Source organism: Nesoenas mayeri (assembly GCF_963082525.1).
Source record: "Nesoenas mayeri genome assembly, chromosome: 1".
Taxonomy (NCBI): domain Eukaryota; kingdom Metazoa; phylum Chordata; class Aves; order Columbiformes; family Columbidae; genus Nesoenas; species Nesoenas mayeri.
Window position 1 is genome coordinate 200014170 of NC_137541.1, and position 18445 is coordinate 200032614.

Below are 18445 nucleotides of genomic sequence, written 5' to 3' on the forward strand. Positions count from 1 at the left end.
ATCGTGCTCCCATTTTCTAATTGAGAAATATAGAGTGGTTGGGTCACAACAATAGTGTGAGTCTGGAGCAATCACAACGTTGTTTCTAATTTCCATTTTTGTATGCCAACAGCAATACCTTGCAAACAATGCTCTGAATCTTATTTCATTCTGTGCCTTAGAAACAGTGAAATATTGAAATTATATGCATATCTTATATATCAGAGCCTCAATCCCTGATGTTCATTCATAATCCATGAAGAACATCTAATAAGAATGAAACATTTTTACCTCTCATTTCACAGCTGCCTGTGGAATGGGACTATTTTTAGAATATTTTAAAGCAATCTGGGTACTACATTGAACAGTAACTATGTCTCCATAATCTTATATGTGTTTTTAGTTTATTCCCATACTCCAGATTCCTTGAGAATTCACCCCTAGGAGGTACAGTATCTCTGATCTTTTCCAATCTGATGTTAAACATCAGATATCCCCAGAGGACTTCTTTGTATCACCAGAAAATGAGAGGGAAAATAAAACCATCTGGACTAGAGGATTTGGGGTTCACCAGTTGGCTTATGAATCATCTGTTCTGGGAATGGCATAGATCCATCTTGTTTGATGCTCTAAAAATTTATACCTGTTCAAATCCACAGCCTTTAGAGAAGTTAATCCTCATTTAATAAGACAAGAATTCAGAATATATGTCAATCAATCAACTCTATTTTAAAGAACTGAAACATCTATTTTGACTTCATTGTTCCTATTTATTTCATTCATCTGCTATTATATGTATTTTGTGACTACTGAAAGATACACTCAGTATATTTTGAATACTCTTTTGTTTTTTTTTTTTTTATTCCTGCATAACATTAAATGTGCATACAAATGTGCCACAAATTACAATGAACAAGAATTCTGTAAGGAGTTAGTTGTGTTTTTTTTTTCATTTTGAATTTTCAGTTGAAGAGATAGATTTGCACAAAATGTTTTCATTTCTCATAAGCTATATTTTCCAAAATAATATTATTTAACTATAGAATTTCAATCAATTCCAGTAATTACATCTTGAAGATTTAAACATTTTTCTTAACTTTTTATTAAAAATCAAAATACTTGGGGATAATTTTTGCCTGAAATACACACTTTATACACCTTCACCGAATACACGTCCCTGCCACTTGAAATCAGACCATTTGTATGATAAGCAACATATTTGCATGGAAATGAACAGATTTTTATTCAGAGCAGCACATTTTTGCTAATTCCAAAAGCTTTTATCCAAACCCAATTATTTTTCAAAACTAATGCACTTTAATTTATATCAAGATACCTTTTATCACATTCTTCATTTCACAGTCTGATACATTCAACAAAACTAACAGGTATTATTTGTACAAACAAATAAATTTGTGCTAAAACTACTGAAAGATAATTTAAATTAATGCAGTGTCTTTTAGCAAATTATGTAAATTTAAAAATAAGCTGAATTTGTATATGCATTAGAGTTACATTAATGCCTTATTATCAGAAGGCTTTAGGTCATTTTTAATTAATCTATATTTACTAGTTGTGATAGTCACATTTATAGTGCTCACAAATATACACCTAAGAGCTGGGTGGGATACAATTAAGTATTTCATGGGGGAGAAAAAAAAAAGCTTAAGAAACAGAATAAAAAAGGATCAGTTAGGTTTTGTTCTCTTTTCGTTGTAAAATCGTAAGTAATTTTGAAATTGTCTATTAAAATAACACGGTAATAAGTATGATTCAGCTCACAGAGACAGAGAAGTGACTTCCAAGCAACTGCTTGGTTACTGGGAGTAATGTGAGCATGTTTTTTCCTAAATCATAGACTAATCATGTAAGATAATTCAGGTCCAAAGGGTCTTCAGACTATCTCCAGTCCAAGTTCCCGCTCAGTTCAGGGTCTCCCATGAGATCTGACAAGGTTGTTCCGGGCTTTGTCCAGTTAGGTTTTGAAAAACCTGTAAGAACAGAGACTGCCCAACCTCTGTGGGCAACTTATACCACTGCCTGACCGCCCTCACGGGGAAAAGGTTCTCCTTAGAGGTTCAGTATGCATCTCAGATTTCTAATTGTGTCCACTGCCTCTCATCCTCCTGACCTGCACAGCTCAGAGACACAGCTTCACCTCCTTGATGACCAATGATGTCTGCTTGGGCACTGGCGGGTGTTGTTATTTCTCTCCCAAAGTGTCTGAACAAACCCAGCTTCCCCGCAAGCCTCTCCTCACAAAGCAAATGCTCCAGTCTCTGCAGTTTTGGCTGGATTTTCTGCTCTCGCTCTCATAGCTATAATAAGTCTGCAAGAAGCTCACCCACTTTCCATATTGCACAGCTCCAGATGCAAAGCTGGAACACTGAATAGATGTGGCTTCTAGAAGCAACAGTTTTGAACAAGCCAAAACTGTATAAAGAGCTTTCTGGGCAAGAAATGAGGAAAATCAAGAAAAAAGCCTGTATTTAGTGCCAGAGGATTAAAATAAATAGAAACAATGCTTATACACGCCTCATTCAGGTTATTTACTCAGGTTCTCTGACATACATACTAACATTTGACCACACACAATAATTCATTGTTCAACACATTTTTTTTTGTCTCTGTGCTTGTTTTGACTTTGCTGAGTATATATTTGTCTTTAATATTATTATCTGCTCTTCTTTCCTCTTTCTGACCTACTTGCTCATTCTGTTCAATGTGTTCCCCATACCATTTCTCTTTGCACAACAGCACAGCAGGATCTGGCTCATGTTCTCCCTCCCCGCAGGTCAATCTCATCTTCTCACCTTCTGCAAATCCCGTATGTTCTCTGACAACATCTCCTAATCTTCAGATATTTTACATTTGTCCTCCAGACAGTTTCACATTGCAGTCTCTGCAGCACCTCTTTTGTAGTTATATTTGTCACAGCTGGTCTGAACCCCTGCTTTTATTTTTGCCAATGACATCTTTAATTTTAGAATCTTCATTTATGTTCCTGTACTGCAGTTGGCTGAAGACTGGTATGGTAATATAGATTGGAAAAAGGAAGAAATTGAGGACAGATTTTCTTCAGTTAAAAGAAAGTTCAGTGATTCTCTGTGATATCTTATTCTCATTCCAGTTCTTTAACATAATCACAAACAAAGCCACTTTATATTTTCAGGAAAAGAGCGAGGTAACTAATTTAAGATAAAATATTTCAAAGTTTAAGTAATCTGAAAAAGGAAACTAAAATGTAATACAGACTGAGTTGCTTTAAGAGTGTTTTTTTGCCATTAAATCTCTCATAGATAAAACTCTTGTTCGCTTTCAGAAATAGCTGGATTTCTTTATCCGTAAAACTGTTTTAATAAACAACTAGAGTTCAAGAAACACACCAGTTAATCAGACTTGGGTACACTGTCAACAGTCATAAGAGATAGATTAGTTGTCTGGGATAAAATTTATAAAGAATAAGGCTTTTAATTTATTGCCATTGCTAAAAGCATTTTTAATCTACGAAAGTGTAGGCAGATCTAAGATTTATAGGCATAGATGTGCCAAATGCATGTACTTCTCTCTGAATTACATCTTACAGGCACTTTTCTGTGTTTGTGAGATGTGTCAAAAGGACTGCCACATAAAAAGTGCCATTGTACAATAGTTTAATCTGTACTGCCTTGTTGAAAACTCATAATAAATGTCAGTAGTGCTAGAATCTACAGTCACACACCTCTAATATTCCAAATCATGACCATGAAGACATACTCATGAAAAAAAGGAACGGGAACAGGAACAGGGAAAGGAAAAAGAAAAGGAGAAGGAGAAGGAGAAGGAGAAGGAGAAGGAGAAGGAGAAGGAGAAGGAGAAGGAGAAGGAAAAGGAAAAGGAAAAGGAAAAGGAAAAGGAAAAGGAAAAGGAAAAATAAAAAGAAAAGGAAAAGTGCAAGCTAAAATTTTATAAACAAAAACTTAGCTGGAAAATGTCAATAAAGAATATAGATACAGAGTGTAATAAGGAAAGATAAAAATACAATAACATGAGACTTCATCAGAATAAGAATGAACAATCTAATAAGTAGGCTTTTAACACACTTGCTCAGAGATCTTCTCCCTCTTTTGTTTTCAGTTCCATTCATGAAAACTTATAACTGAAAATGTGTAATAAAGGTTAAAGTTGACATAATTTACGACAGCAACATAATTTTGCGTAGCCATGGGAATTGAGTTCACTGGGGAATGAGAGAAAATGGAAAGAACTCTAATATCTGACAAATGTTAACTGGAAACATTTTTTGTTATAAAGGGCAAGGATTCAAAAAGTACTTGCATTTAGTTGAGAACATCTCCTTTCTTTTCTAATAGATATCCCTCATCAAGGAGAAGTATAAAAATCACTGGACAATCTGTAAACGGTCTCATATAAAGCACACTAGGGTTTTAGCATATATCTTAAATTTTTACCTAATTTTACATTCCTAACTGTCGGGTATTGAAGGTCTAAGAGAAGCAGCTCTCATGAGCTGAGAATTCTAATAGAGAATTCAAGTTGTGTCAAACTTCAGCACCCCCAAATGCTTTTTATTTGTTGAGGTTGGTTTTATTTTGATAAAATTGAATGATAACTGGCCAGCTTATTGCAATTTACTGTCAAGTTATGAATTAATACCTTCTTGCTGATTGTATGTATACAATCTTATATAGACTACATAAATACCAGAATGTGCTCTGATACTAAACAGAATACGTGACTTCATTAAAACATTAAAAAAAAATAATATTTTAAGAAATGTAGAAAAATCTGGCTTTCATTTTGGTGAAGAATTTTATCTCATATCAAAATGCCACATTTTTCCATGAAATTTAAATTTCAAACACCACTAATCTTTTGGTAGAGCTTCCAGGAAACTCATTATATGACTGAGTTCACAGGATGACTTCTGTGATTCTTCTACATGTAAAAAAATGTAAAGGATTTGACAAAGTGACACATTGTGTTGCTCTTGAACAAAGTGACATGCTCCTAAGATATTACTAAATGAGATTACTGGAGAAAAGCATAAGCATATGAGCAAGGATAAGGACCCAAGGAAAAACACCATCACCAGTGGCTTAAAATAACTGGCCAAGAGGATGCTTATTTTAAGCAAATCTTGGAGCTTTTTCCCTTCTTAGTCAAGACAAGTACATTGGCTTAGAAAATTGAGGTGAACTAGTAGGTAGCAGCAGCATAACTTACCAGTCAAGCTACCGCATTTGCATTGCCCTGTGCATTACAAATCACAAATCCCCAGTCACTGCTAGAGATAAATTTTAAAAGCCTTCTACAAATTAGGTTATAGATGGGCAAAAATTCATATTCATGAATGCCTACCAGCTGTTACACTGCATTAGGTGTGCTCCTGGAGCACAAGTTTAGTTCATCTGAGAGGAATGCAGTTCACATTCGCCAAACCTGCTCTGGGGTGTGAACCAAAGCAGAGTTGTGGGCATGGTAAGGAGATTCAGTTCAAAAATGCACTCTTGATTTCAAAGAAAATGCTGCTGTAGACACATCCTCCACCTCTGGATCAGATACGATCCACACAACAGACAGTTCGGCAACAATTTGCAAAGAAGTTAAAGCTACGTGTTTTGTGTCTCTCAGCATATACACAGGAAGAGTGACAGCACTGCATAGCTTATAGAAAAGGTGAGTTAAACTTAGATGCTACCAGAAGAAAAAGCATCAGCTTTTCTGCATATGTAACATTGGGCTCTGAGCGTATAAAAATCTTACAAAAAGTTTCTATCCTTTTATTTGCTTGCTGAATCATTTACTGCTGAAATATATGTTTCTCAGAGCAAAACAAGGGAATTGAGCATGGTGAGATAAGGCACAGCAATGACAGAATATCAGCAATTGACAGAGCACTGAATTGGCTGAATTCCCAAAATTCTGGGATTTTAGGAATAGCCATGAGGTGCATCTGTTGTACACCACACTGTGATGTTTGCTCAATTTCTTGTGGTATCTAAACCAGACAGGTTTGGCATAAAGAAAAGTTCTAGGTATATATACAGCACGTATATAAAATATTAACAATCTTGGTTGTGTTAAATAAAAAATAACTAGCAGTATCCATTTTCTTCATGGTAGATCTTAATCTTTTGTTGTTGTTATGTTGCCTATCTTATTAAGACTTTAACAGTCCACATGATAATTTAGTACATATTTTCCTTCTAGTTGTATTAACAGCGAAAAGGTGCCGATCATTCACTGAAAATCTTTATCACAGGAGAAGAGTAGTTAAATCTTCATATCTGTAAAGGATACAGATTAAAATTTTTAAACTTGCACATTAATGTTGTACAAATACCTCCCTCCAAAGCTGCACCATCTGGCAAAGAAAACCAAACTGCCATTTTTTTATTATAGATACATATGCATATATATATAGTAATGAAAATATGTAACTATGTACATATTTCAGAGATCGCTCAATTGACATAAATAAGGAAGGATTTTCAAAAAAGTTTAGGGGAAACTTAAAACAAGTCTCTTCAGTGTATTGATGTGTTACTGGAGATGCTGTTCAGCATGTGAATTATTCATAACTCAGAACTGTCAGAAGTTAACTTTAAATACCTGAGGGGATATCTAGTCAAAGCAGATAGATCTGGAATGTTCGCATTTCATCATGACATTACCAAGAATCATATTTTTCAATGGTAAGATGCCTACGATGCTAAATCTGGTGTAGAAGAATATGGAAGTGTTTTTCATAAAGAAAAAGTTTGACTAGAATAAGAGGGAAAAAGTAGTGCTTCTGTCACTTTCAGAGATAAGAGAGCATAAAGACAGATGTAAAAAAGGAATTTTTGGGTGAGATTTCATAGTTAGATAGGCAGGATGATATATGAAAAGGTCGTTATGCCTTTCTAACTCTAATATCAGTGATACACAAATCCCAGATGATCCTACTACAGCCAACTATGTTATTACTCTTGGAGCTGACAATTTCATTTCATGCTTTGTTTCCCGAAAAATACTTATTAATTACAAAAAAACCTCTTTGTGGGAAAGGGTTAATAAATTGCTTTGAAAAAATAATTAAAAACCCCCTAACTGTCCAAAAAGCATATTTTTATGGTTTTACTGATAATATTTAATATTTTCTTGGTTCTGATTATTTTTTTCAAACTCATGTTTAGTAAAGCATATTCTATAAGATTAAGCTATATTTTCTAATAAAATCTAATAAAAATAAAATGTACTGAAATTCTGATCTTTTAACTCCTGTTTTATTTTCCTTCATGTCTTTTGTTACGACTGATCATTTCAGGTTGGCACTCAAGTGCTTTCCTTAATCCTCAACATTTTCAGGGATAAGCATTATTTTCTCCTAGTTCAATACTGGTTTTCATTTTATAGGGACCATCACCTCAAAGGATAAATTGCATTGGAGTGAGATTAACATACAGCAAAACCCTTCTCCCAGAAGTATTACACCGTAAACTGTTATGATAGAAGGATTTAAAAGGCAAAAAGAATGGTCTATTTTGCAGATGATGAAGGCATGGCAGGGGAAGGAAGTTTTAGACACTTTTTAGAAAGAAGGAGAGAAGGATTCCTAGTGTATTTAATATGCAGAGTGTTGCAATCTGCCCTCTGAGGATGGCAGTATACATTCAGCACAGAAATGAATCAGCTCAAGGTAGTGGTGGATTAGGAAAGGCACAAAGGAAATCCTTGCCTCCACTCTAAAAGGGAATGGTCTAGTGAGGAGTTTAGCCCAATGCCAGTTAATTCCTAACCATAATATCCATGCTTGCACTTCCTGATCATTCTAATTTCTGTTTAAGAAGAATACTATGGTAAAAATGTGTCATGCTACCAGTTCCCTTGAGCCTATTTGTCAATAATCATATAAGGATTGTGAAAATTTCTGTCTTTTTGGTGAAAAATCTTAGCTTCCTTTCCTTCTCAATTTGTAAAACTAACATCTTTGCTTCATCTAGCTCAATAAAGTTTACATCAATGAGTATTTATGTCTAAAAATCCTTTAACAAGTACTTCACACAAGTAATGTGGATATGCATCTCGCCTAACTGCATACATTTAACCTTATTCATCCACATCAATGCAGGTCAACCTAGGCTCCCTTTATAAAGAAACAAGAAAAGAGTCACTTTTAAGAGACAATTAATCTAATTTCGCTTCCATATCTACCTTAAGGTGAGATTGATAATGCTCTAGAAATACACACAAGGGAGGCCTAGATTAGATGAAGGTATCCACACTGTACACATCTTATTTCATTAGGTGTCTCATTTAATTATTTATTTCATTTATATATATCTATATTGCTATGTGACATAAATGTTTGATATTCATATAGAAAGGAATGTACTGGGTCTTTGTAAAAAGACAAAAATACACAGTTTATCTGTTTCTTACAAGTGTTAGATAAAACAGAAGTGATATGGTAAGCATTAAATGCCATTTGAAACAAAGTAGACCACAGTTTCGAGTCACGTGTGTTTGTCACTTAAGCTTTATACTTTGATCTCATGCAATAAATGGTCAGAATTGAATGACCTTTTAATTCAGGACTTGTCTTTCCCTCAGTTTTCTACTGCTTTATCATCACAGGTAGCATTGCACATGGATTCTATTGTGCTAAATGTTAGAGTGCTGTTTTCTTATACAGTGTTGAGAAAAGAATGTACTTAGTATCACTTGCTTATGCAGAAGCTTGCTACCAGATCTCAGGGTTTGCACCAGGTGTAACCAAAATCTATTATTATACCTCCAGTTCCCCTTGCTAGAGAAGAGTCTATGCTTTGTTCGAGAACCTATTCCTTAAGAAAGATTGCTTCTGTGAAAAACATAACAGCTTTTTCTGCCTAGAAATGGTGCAGAAGTAAACCTGCAATCCTGTTCGTGAATCCAATAGCTTGTGTTCCATTATCATTTACAGCAGTGTAAAGCCTGAGATATCTGAGAAGAATGTAGTGAAATTACATGGCATTCCTTAAAAAAAATAAAAAAAATAAATCCTTTTGAGGAACAGATGAAATATCCAGCTATATCTGTTCTGCTTTGGGTAGCTATGCCTCTGTTTTGGCTCAGGTTCACCAATGTGGTCTGGGTCAGTCACATTCATACCATAAGCTTAAGCATTATCTTCTTTCCTTTATCAGTTGCATTATACCTTGCTTCAAAAACAATGACCACCAATTACCTAGTAGTAACACACAAACTCTTACTTAACCACAACAGAATTTTAACATGTATTCTATCTGAATAATTTCCTTCATCATCCCACCTCTGGAAGAGACAGTTTCAACCTCCTACCCTTATGGGACCTCTGAACATGCCAAGCATGATGCTACCTGTTGCTGTTGTGTCTAATAAATGTCTGTGATTATAAGATCTGATATAGATGCACCAGCAGAAGATGACCAAGCGATTTATTGGCCTTGGTATAGGGGATCAAGGATTTTACTTGTTCATTCAGACAGACCATGGTAAAAAAAAAGTTACCCATGACTGTGCCTTTCATATTCACCATGAAGTTGCAAAGCAGAAAAGGAATCGCTAACTGGAAAGGACTAGTAGTCTATCCTAACATTGGCATGAGGGACCATCAAGACTTTTCCTGCAGCCACCAGTGTCCTTCATGTCTCAAAGAATTACAGAAGCTACAGATGTCATGTGTCCATCCTTGGGCAATGCTTGAGTGGGATTCATAGAATCACAGAATGGTTTGGGTTGGAAGCAGACTTAAAGATCTTCTAGTTCCAACTCCTCTGCCATGAGAGGTTGGGACCATCTTACCTAGTTTTACACATCTAAAAGCTTCTAGTCTAACTTTGTTCTTTAGTTTTTTCTCTAATTAATGGAAAGGAAGAAGTTACATCCAAAAGTAAACTGTTGCGCCTCTCTCAGAACTTAAGGTCTTGAGATAGCACGGGAGAAATGGTATTGTGGTGCATTAAGACCATTTTCCTTTTTTCACTGCCTGGTTCAACATCTCACTGAGGGCTCCCTTTCCAGTTTTTCTGCACTAACTGTGTCTGTTGGCTTACTTGATACTCAAGCCACTTGTGAGCCTGCACAATGTGGATGGGGTGATGAGCTTCAATCTGAGCTAATGTAAGATTCAAAATTTATTCTTTGGAGTTCTAAGAATCTGTTATTTACCAATTCAACCCTGAATCAACCATTGTATGTTAAGAGGTTAACATCATCAGTGAAAAATTTTAGTGGCTAGAATGCATCATTAGCTAGAAGCCATCATTCCTGATTCCTATATGACATCAGTGAACTGATCCTGAAATACCCATACCATTGTGGTAAGAAGAATCTATATGATCTGGTTCAAGTTATGAATTATCAAATGAATAGTAACCAGGGTAAAAGATGTCTCTTTCTACTGTGTCCTAAATGCGGTCCCTGTTGTTGCTCCTGGGGTTATTATTTCTGAAACATATGATAATGTAAAATGATGATTAAAACATTAGACAGGTAAAATTATGATTTTATTACATCGGTCATTTACACTTCTGTTAGAAACTCCACTAGTGTCTCCTCCAAGACCTTGCTACCTATTACAGATGAATTACCATCAAATTACCTGCCATACATCTTCTTATTTCAATTGAACTCCCATTATGATGCCCATTTAAACTAATAATTGTACTGAGTTTGTGTCAACCAACCAAATACAGAATTGTACTCTTAGCTTGGATTGGTGCTAGGCAACACAAATATTTCCCCCTGGGATGTGTAACAAAGGCTGACAAACTTTGTATTTCATCACCGAATAGACAAATTTACCATTGTAATTCAAATATGTCTACAAAGGCAGCATTTTCAAATTTGTTTGACTTTATTGTAAGCATGAAACTAAATGACAAAAAGCATCAAAAGGATAATTTTTCAATGTATAAAGTAACAGTAAATAATAGATTACAAGAGAGTATCTTGTTGCTATTGACTGACTTTGTCACCTTTGTAAGTTGATGCACCAAAACACCCCAATTATTTTGCAGTATTCTTAATTGGAGCAATAGTACATTTAAAAACATAATTGAAATTATACCATTAGATTATTGCTCCACAACACTGAATTCTATCCAATCACAGGGTACCCTTAAGTATGCCATATCTAAATAGCAATAAAGCATTAGGGATTATGTCACCATTGCAGTTCCTAGTATAAAAATAAATAAATTATAATTACGTGCCATAAATGAAATCTGATGGGTTAAAATCTGTATGTGTTACTTCCATACAAGAAAATTAATTTCTCTGCAGTCATATGCATGAACTTTAGAAGCAGATTTAGCAGTAGGAAGGGACTTCAACAACAAATATTTTATATTTGTTTTTCCTTTATTCAAGTAATTGACTTTTGTGAATGATAAATTTCTTCAGTAGTGCCTTTACCTAGCTGCCCTTTCTTTATTCATAAAATACAGATATGGAAAATTTTGCTGACAAATTGTAAACAAACTTTATTTTAACTGTCTTCAATACAGCTTTGTTGGTTTTCTTCAAATAAAGACATGCACATAAAATGAGACAGTTGCAACACAAAGAAGTACTTATCCTGAGCTAGTAACTTAAAATAATTTTTAAAGCAATCTAGCATCCTGTAAAACCCAATCTGATCATGAGTATAATAACAGTATTTTATATCAGAGTAACTTGGTCCATTGTATCTCTTCTGTGATAGATAAACAGATGTTCACCAACAGTCCTTAGATAATCAAAATTTACCATGAGTCCAAGACATGATCTCAAAACAGTATTTTTTCATTAGCATGGACTAGATATAAAACATGTCAGCTGAAAGGAATTCGAATTCAAAGAGTTTGATAAAGAGACAGAATACAGATCATTAAGATAGAACTGAGAAGAAGAAAATACAGCAAATGAGCACAGTGGTCTGAGGCTTCGATGAAAGGTCAAAGCCAGGAGGCATCAGTCACTTAGATACTTTAAAAGAATATAATAAAAGACTGACCTGGAAAAAGAGAATCTAGTCACTCTTGCATAGGCCTAAAAAATATTCTGGTGCAGAAAAAAAAATGAATAAAGGTTAAAAACATTGAATTATGAAATCTCAGATCCTGAACAGGACAAAATAAAACTTTCAAATACCCATTAGCATTTCAAACGTATCCCTTTTTCAAACATCTTTTTAGCCTACCTATGAAACAAATCAACAAAATATTTCACCTTTATCTTTTAATATACCAGTGGCATTATGCTGTTGAATGCACATCAGTTGTTCTTTTAAATGGGATTAAGGATTGCTCAAAAGCAATTTTTAATTTGGAAGCAATTCATATGAGCTCGTTGCACAAGATTTCTCATGTAACGTATTTTTTGAAAAAATGACTGTTGCCTTTTGCTGTGTACCCAATCAGGAAAATCATATCACATGCTTAATATATGACAGAAAATAAACATATTTATTTATTTATTTTATGAATACTTTCAAGGCTTGGTTCTTTTCCATTGTCTTGCACAATTCACTTCTGTGAAAATGAGGATAAACAAGACCTTGGAATATATTTTCTTCTACACATACATGATCAGGAGGCTAAATTCCATTTTCAATAAGGTAACAACTGCACCTCAGCTACTGAGTGCTACTTTTTGTGTGCACTTCCTTGTCCTACAGGATCCCACAGAATATGTGATGTAACGTGACATAGCTTACCTTAATAAAAGAGCGATGACACAGAGCTTTTAATGGGCAATATTAATCATATTTCCAAGGAAAATTCCTGTGGAACACATGATGTATAATGAGTACTTATTGTCTAGTAACTAATGATTTGTCAAAACTCTTGGTTTCCTAAATGACCATTTTCCTTTTTTTTAAAATAAAAATAAAAAATCAGGAACTGAAAAACCCAGTTCCCCCTTACTTCCAGTGGAAGTATGATAAAGTGACTGCAGCAAAGGGAAATCAATGTAACAGACTTTAATTAATCATTAATGCACCAAGGGGTTGTTGGGAGTGGTCTTAAACCAATAAGAAACAACCTGTTATTTAGGGTATATGTGAATCTAGCATTAGCTTTAAAGAGTTTGGGATCCTGCTATGTCAAACACGTCCAGAGGGGGATGGAAAGAAATATATTCTTGTGTCCTGTAGGATGCTATCACTGGATTTTAAAAAAACTTGGGAGAAACAGTCCAAAAGACCTGATGTGTTTGGCATACAATATAGATTAATCCATTTTGAACAACAATCAAGACTTACACTCTGGACTCTGCTCTGGGTTCTGATTCTCCTGCCCTGGACCCATCCATACCTTCCAGCTCCTGAATGTCAGCATAAAGAAACAGAACTACGCAAGTGATGAGTGAGTATGTCTACAAATCAATTTAGGATGCTATTAATGTCTTTACTGACCCTTAGAAACCTTTGTCCCAATGAAACTTATTTAACTGTTTCACTGGGCTTCTTATAAATGGGCTTGATAGTTATGACATTTAGGGCCTGTTTTGAATAGCTTCTGATGATATATACCTTTGTTCAAGGGTCTAAATATTACAGCAGCTTTTTGTTGAGGAGACCAAAGATAAGTATCTTGGCATTTTGAAAAAGTATTCAGACATCTAAATTACTTCTAGTGGAAAGCAAACAAAAAGTCCTCCTCCTGAAATGGCTGCATGTGTTCATATTAATTTTTACACAATTTTATCTACGAGACAGTGTTTTAGTCTGGTTTAATACAAATCTTGTGCATCTGTTATAAGGAAAGGCTTTAGCACAGTGTATCTTTTGTACTCTCTCTGCATGTTGCAAGTGAACACAGCAGATGCAAAGGATTGAAGTATCTGTGTTTTAAACATAAAAAGATATGCTGTAAAGTCCACTGAAAAGATGAGAGTCAATTAGGACAGACTGAAATATAACAAATTCCATTTAAGCCTAAAAAAGGTAATGTCTTTTGAGATGGTGATCAAACACTGAAATAGTTTTGTCAGAGGGGCTGTGGAGTCTTCATCTTTGGAGATATTCAAGGGAAAGGGACCTGGGGGTCCTGGTGGACAGTAGGATGACCATGAGCCAGTACTGTGCCCTTGTGGCCAGGAAGGCCAATGGCATCCTGGGGTGTATTAGAAGGGGGGTGGTTAGTAGGTGGAAAGAGGATCTCCTTCCCCTCTACTCTGCCCTGGTGAGACCACATTTGGAATATTGTGTCCAGTTCTGGGCCCCTCAGTTCCAGAAGGACAGAGAACTGCTGGAGAGAGTCCAGTGCAGGGCAACAAAGATGATTAAGGGAGTGGAGCATCTCCCTTATGAGGAAAGGCTGAGGGAGCTGGGGCTCTTTAGCTTGGAGGAGACTGAGGGGTGACCTCATTAATGTTTACAGATATATAAAGGGTGAGTGTCACGAGGATGGAGCCAGGCTCTTCTCGGTGACAACCAATGATAGGACAAGGGGTAATGGGTACAAACTGGAACACAAAAGGTTCCACTTAAATTTGAGAAGAAACTTCTTCTCAGTGAGGGTGACAGAGCACTGGAACAGGCTGCCCAGGGGGGTTGTGGAGTCTCCTACTCTGGAGGCATTCAAAACCATCCTGGATACATTCTTGTGTAGCCTCATCTGGGTGTTCCTGCTCCAGCAGGCAAATTGGACTAGATGATCATTCGAGGTCCCTTCCAATCTCTAACATTCTGTGATTCTGTGATATTCAAAACCCAACTGGACACAGCCTGAGCAACCTGCTATAGGTGATCTCCAGAGATGCCTTCCCAGCCCACCTGCTCTGTGACTCTGTGGTTCTGTGAAGCTGTCAATGTTACCTGAGCTTCTTCCTGCCGCAGTGCAGCAGACTTTAGTCTGGGCTTGATAGGAGTACACAGGCATGAAATTTTGAAGGACAAGCAGCTGGGGGAGGAGATGAACTGTTTTCCTTGCATAAACCAGTCGAGCACACTGAAAGCAACATGTGAGAGAAGTGAGCAGTGCTGTGTGGAAGTGTATGTAAATAATAAAGGCAACATTCCAAACATTTGCACACATGTCATCAATGTTTGGCAATTCAGAGGCACCTTTAAATGCAATACTGTCATGGAAAGTTCCATAACGAAGCCCTGTCTTTTGGAACTGAAGACTCCAGTGAGCACTAGAAGTATCACTGCATAAAGAGATGGACAAATCCTATGAAGTTTGATGTGTCATTCTAAAATGTTTAAAGAAAGCACATGTACTTCTTCAATAAAGGGAAGGATTACTCTCTATCTATTACTGTTTTCATGTTCAAATACAAGAGGAGCTTGCAAGTGGTTTCAATACATTTCTAAATAAATAATCAGTGAGTTTTTTTATCATATTGCAACATAGAAGTGGAAACAGTAAGAAAATCCTGAGCAAACCCACCCAGTGAATATTAAGAAATGCACAAAAGGAGGCATAATCAACGAGAGCAATGCAACTGCATCTAACTTAAGCATGATGCAAGAAAATATTAAATTGTGAAAGGTTTTAAAGGCAATAGGTCTTTAAACCCCTATATTGAAAGGTGAATATCTAATGACAGCAAGAGTTCCAACTCTGAAATTCAAACTGAAAAGAGACAACCCAGAGGCAACACTCATTCAAACCCTGATGATCAATCTGAAAGAATAGAGCCCAGGGGCAAAAAAACACTCAGACCTTGGCAGTAAATTTGAAAAGAGAGAGCTTTAGGGCAAGAATCGCTCAGCCTTTAACAATGAGCTGGGATGGACAGATCTTCAGGACCATCCCCACTCACAACCTGGCACAGCAAAGAGATAGCAGGAGACTCTGCGCATCCTACAGCCTCTGATAATGAGCCTCATTGAACCTCTGTTATATTCTAGACATTACCCAGTACTGAATTTAAAGGAATGCATTGCACTGCATACTAAAGTATCCAGAATTAGAATGAAGTAAGGGGAAAAACAGAAGAGGCAACACAGCTAGTCCAAGAATTATGCTACTGCCTTCAGTGTACAAATCCAAGCTATCACTTTACATTAACAAAACTGACTGGTCAAAGAGCTTGCCTAATGTGAGATATGTCTAATCAAATAGCATTATCTTTTTTCAGGATATTCAAACTGCAGTAAAACTTAACAAAAGGGATTTTTCCTACACTTTCTTTGTTTTGTCTTATTAGCATATATTCTGCAGTAACTGATATACTTTAATTTTAAGGAAAAAAATGGAATAAAGTATTTTCCTTTAAGAGAGAAATATGGAAAATAGTTTTGTAAAGCTGTAGTTTCGCAAAGGTAAAAATTATTTCTTAGTAAATCTTTGTAAGTTCTCTCCCTTTCTAACAAGTAATGCACTTAAAAACCTATAAATTAAGCTTTCAGGTTCATAGCCAGACTGCCCAAGTTAGATATCTTAGTATTGAAAAGAGAGATCTTTCTTCCCCATTGCACAATCCTGACTTCCTAAATAAGGATTCTGAAGTTCATACAGAAGGCATTTGAGTGAAAGAGGCATCCTGGAGGTCTCCAGAGGGCAGCTCAGAACCTCGACAGTGGTCAGCTTCTCTGAAGACTCAGTTTAAGAAAGAAGATTTTGGTGTTGTACTTCCTGGAAGTCCTCTGTATTCAGCCAATTAGCACCTAATGTCATAATCACCCACTGATAGCTACTGATAACCAAAGCACAAGCTCTGAAGTAAACCTAGAGAGCTGCAAAATGGCATTGTATCACCTTAAATGCATAATTACTTTCACTGCATGTATCCTTCTGTAATATACTGAAATCAGGTTTCGGGGGGGTTTTTTTGTCATTTTTTTCCCTTTCTTAAAAAATATCTCCAATTAAAAGCATATCCACTTTTCAGAGTCCAATTGCAACTAGTTTTACCACTATACAATGTTTTGTCATAGTATTTCAACCATTTCAAATATATGTTGAGTGTGCTATTTCTCTGTAGGAAGTAATAAGCTTTCAAACCTTTATTCTAATCAAACCATTTCAGGCTTTAATTTAGAAATGGCATGACTTGTAGATTCTTTCCATGTCCACAGATTCTCTTTCTTCCTTTAATGAGTTAGCAGTTGATGCCTCTTATTGGGAATGTCTGACTGTTCCGCTTCACAGCAATTCTTATATATGCAAGAATTATGGAAGTAATCACGTTCTGAAGGCATATGTCCCACTACAGCTAGTGATACGGTTCTCAGATTTCCAATTTACATGTTTTAAATTAATGACTGTTTACTCTGCTGTATAATAAAAAGAGTAGTTATCACTGGAGCTAATTCATTATATAGTACTTTATTTCTTAGATTCACAGTCTTTCCATGTACAGGACACAAAGTAAGCAATTACAATACCCCCATATCTGTCAAGATATCAGGGAATGTTTAGATTACTTAAACCAGTCTTTGAAAAGGCACTTGCCATCACATCATTTAAGACTTTAGAAGAATGTATTTGTCTTCTGACACTGATTAGAAAAAACAGTAAATTGGGAAAAAAAACAAGGAAAGGAGTTTTAAGCACCAACAGCCTAATTTTTAATATAGATTTTATCCACAGGTAGTTTCATTTATAATATTTTTTCAGCATTGCTTTCAGCATTTAAAAGAAGATCAGACTGAATGATATTGCCTGCTATCCAGCATAGCGCTTAATAAATATCCTTGAACATATATTTAATCACAGTACTTCTCAGTATACAAAAAACTTCTGTATCTTTATCCTTCAGAAAAGTTAAGATCTGGTCTTTGGAGTCTTACCAGGTCAGTTATAAACAGAACAGCCAATGCAAATAACGTAGCAGAGGAAGAAAATTTATCTAGAAAGGGAACTATCATCTATCTGTTGTGGGTTTTTTTTCCAGCTTGCAGTGCTGTCTTAGATTTAAGCAGAGTGGGATAACAGGGACTTCCTAGAAACACTGAGGTATTTGAAATAGAAACAGATACTACTTTGAATGACAAAACCTAATTATGGGCAAAGAAGAGACTTCCCTCAAATGTTATTTGCTTTCTTGTATTATTTTTATCATTTGCAATTATTAGAAATAAATAAACACTACAGCTACAGTATTGGATGAGGTATTAGAGCTTTTAAAGGGAAACTACTACTATTGAACAACTGGTAGTGTTAATTTAATTCATATGTGTGTGGTTGCAGTCCTGAGCGAGCAGCATAACTGGAGAGCACTGTCCGTAGGTGAAGAGTTGTGAATTACGAAGCTGTCAGTCTTTCTCAAAATTGTTGACAGTGTTCACCTGTATTGTATTTAGGTCCTTAGTTGAAGTCAGTGGAGTCAGGCTTTGTTGCACAGTTTGCAATGGAAGAATAAGAAAGGTTTTCATAACCTTAGGTGGCTTTTTGCAGAGTGAATATGTATTTTCATATGGATTTCATTAACTGATTCTCTTAACTACTATCGTCAATTTTAATTAAGTTAGACACCAGAACTCACAGTGTTTTATCAGGAAAAAAATAAAATAATTAAT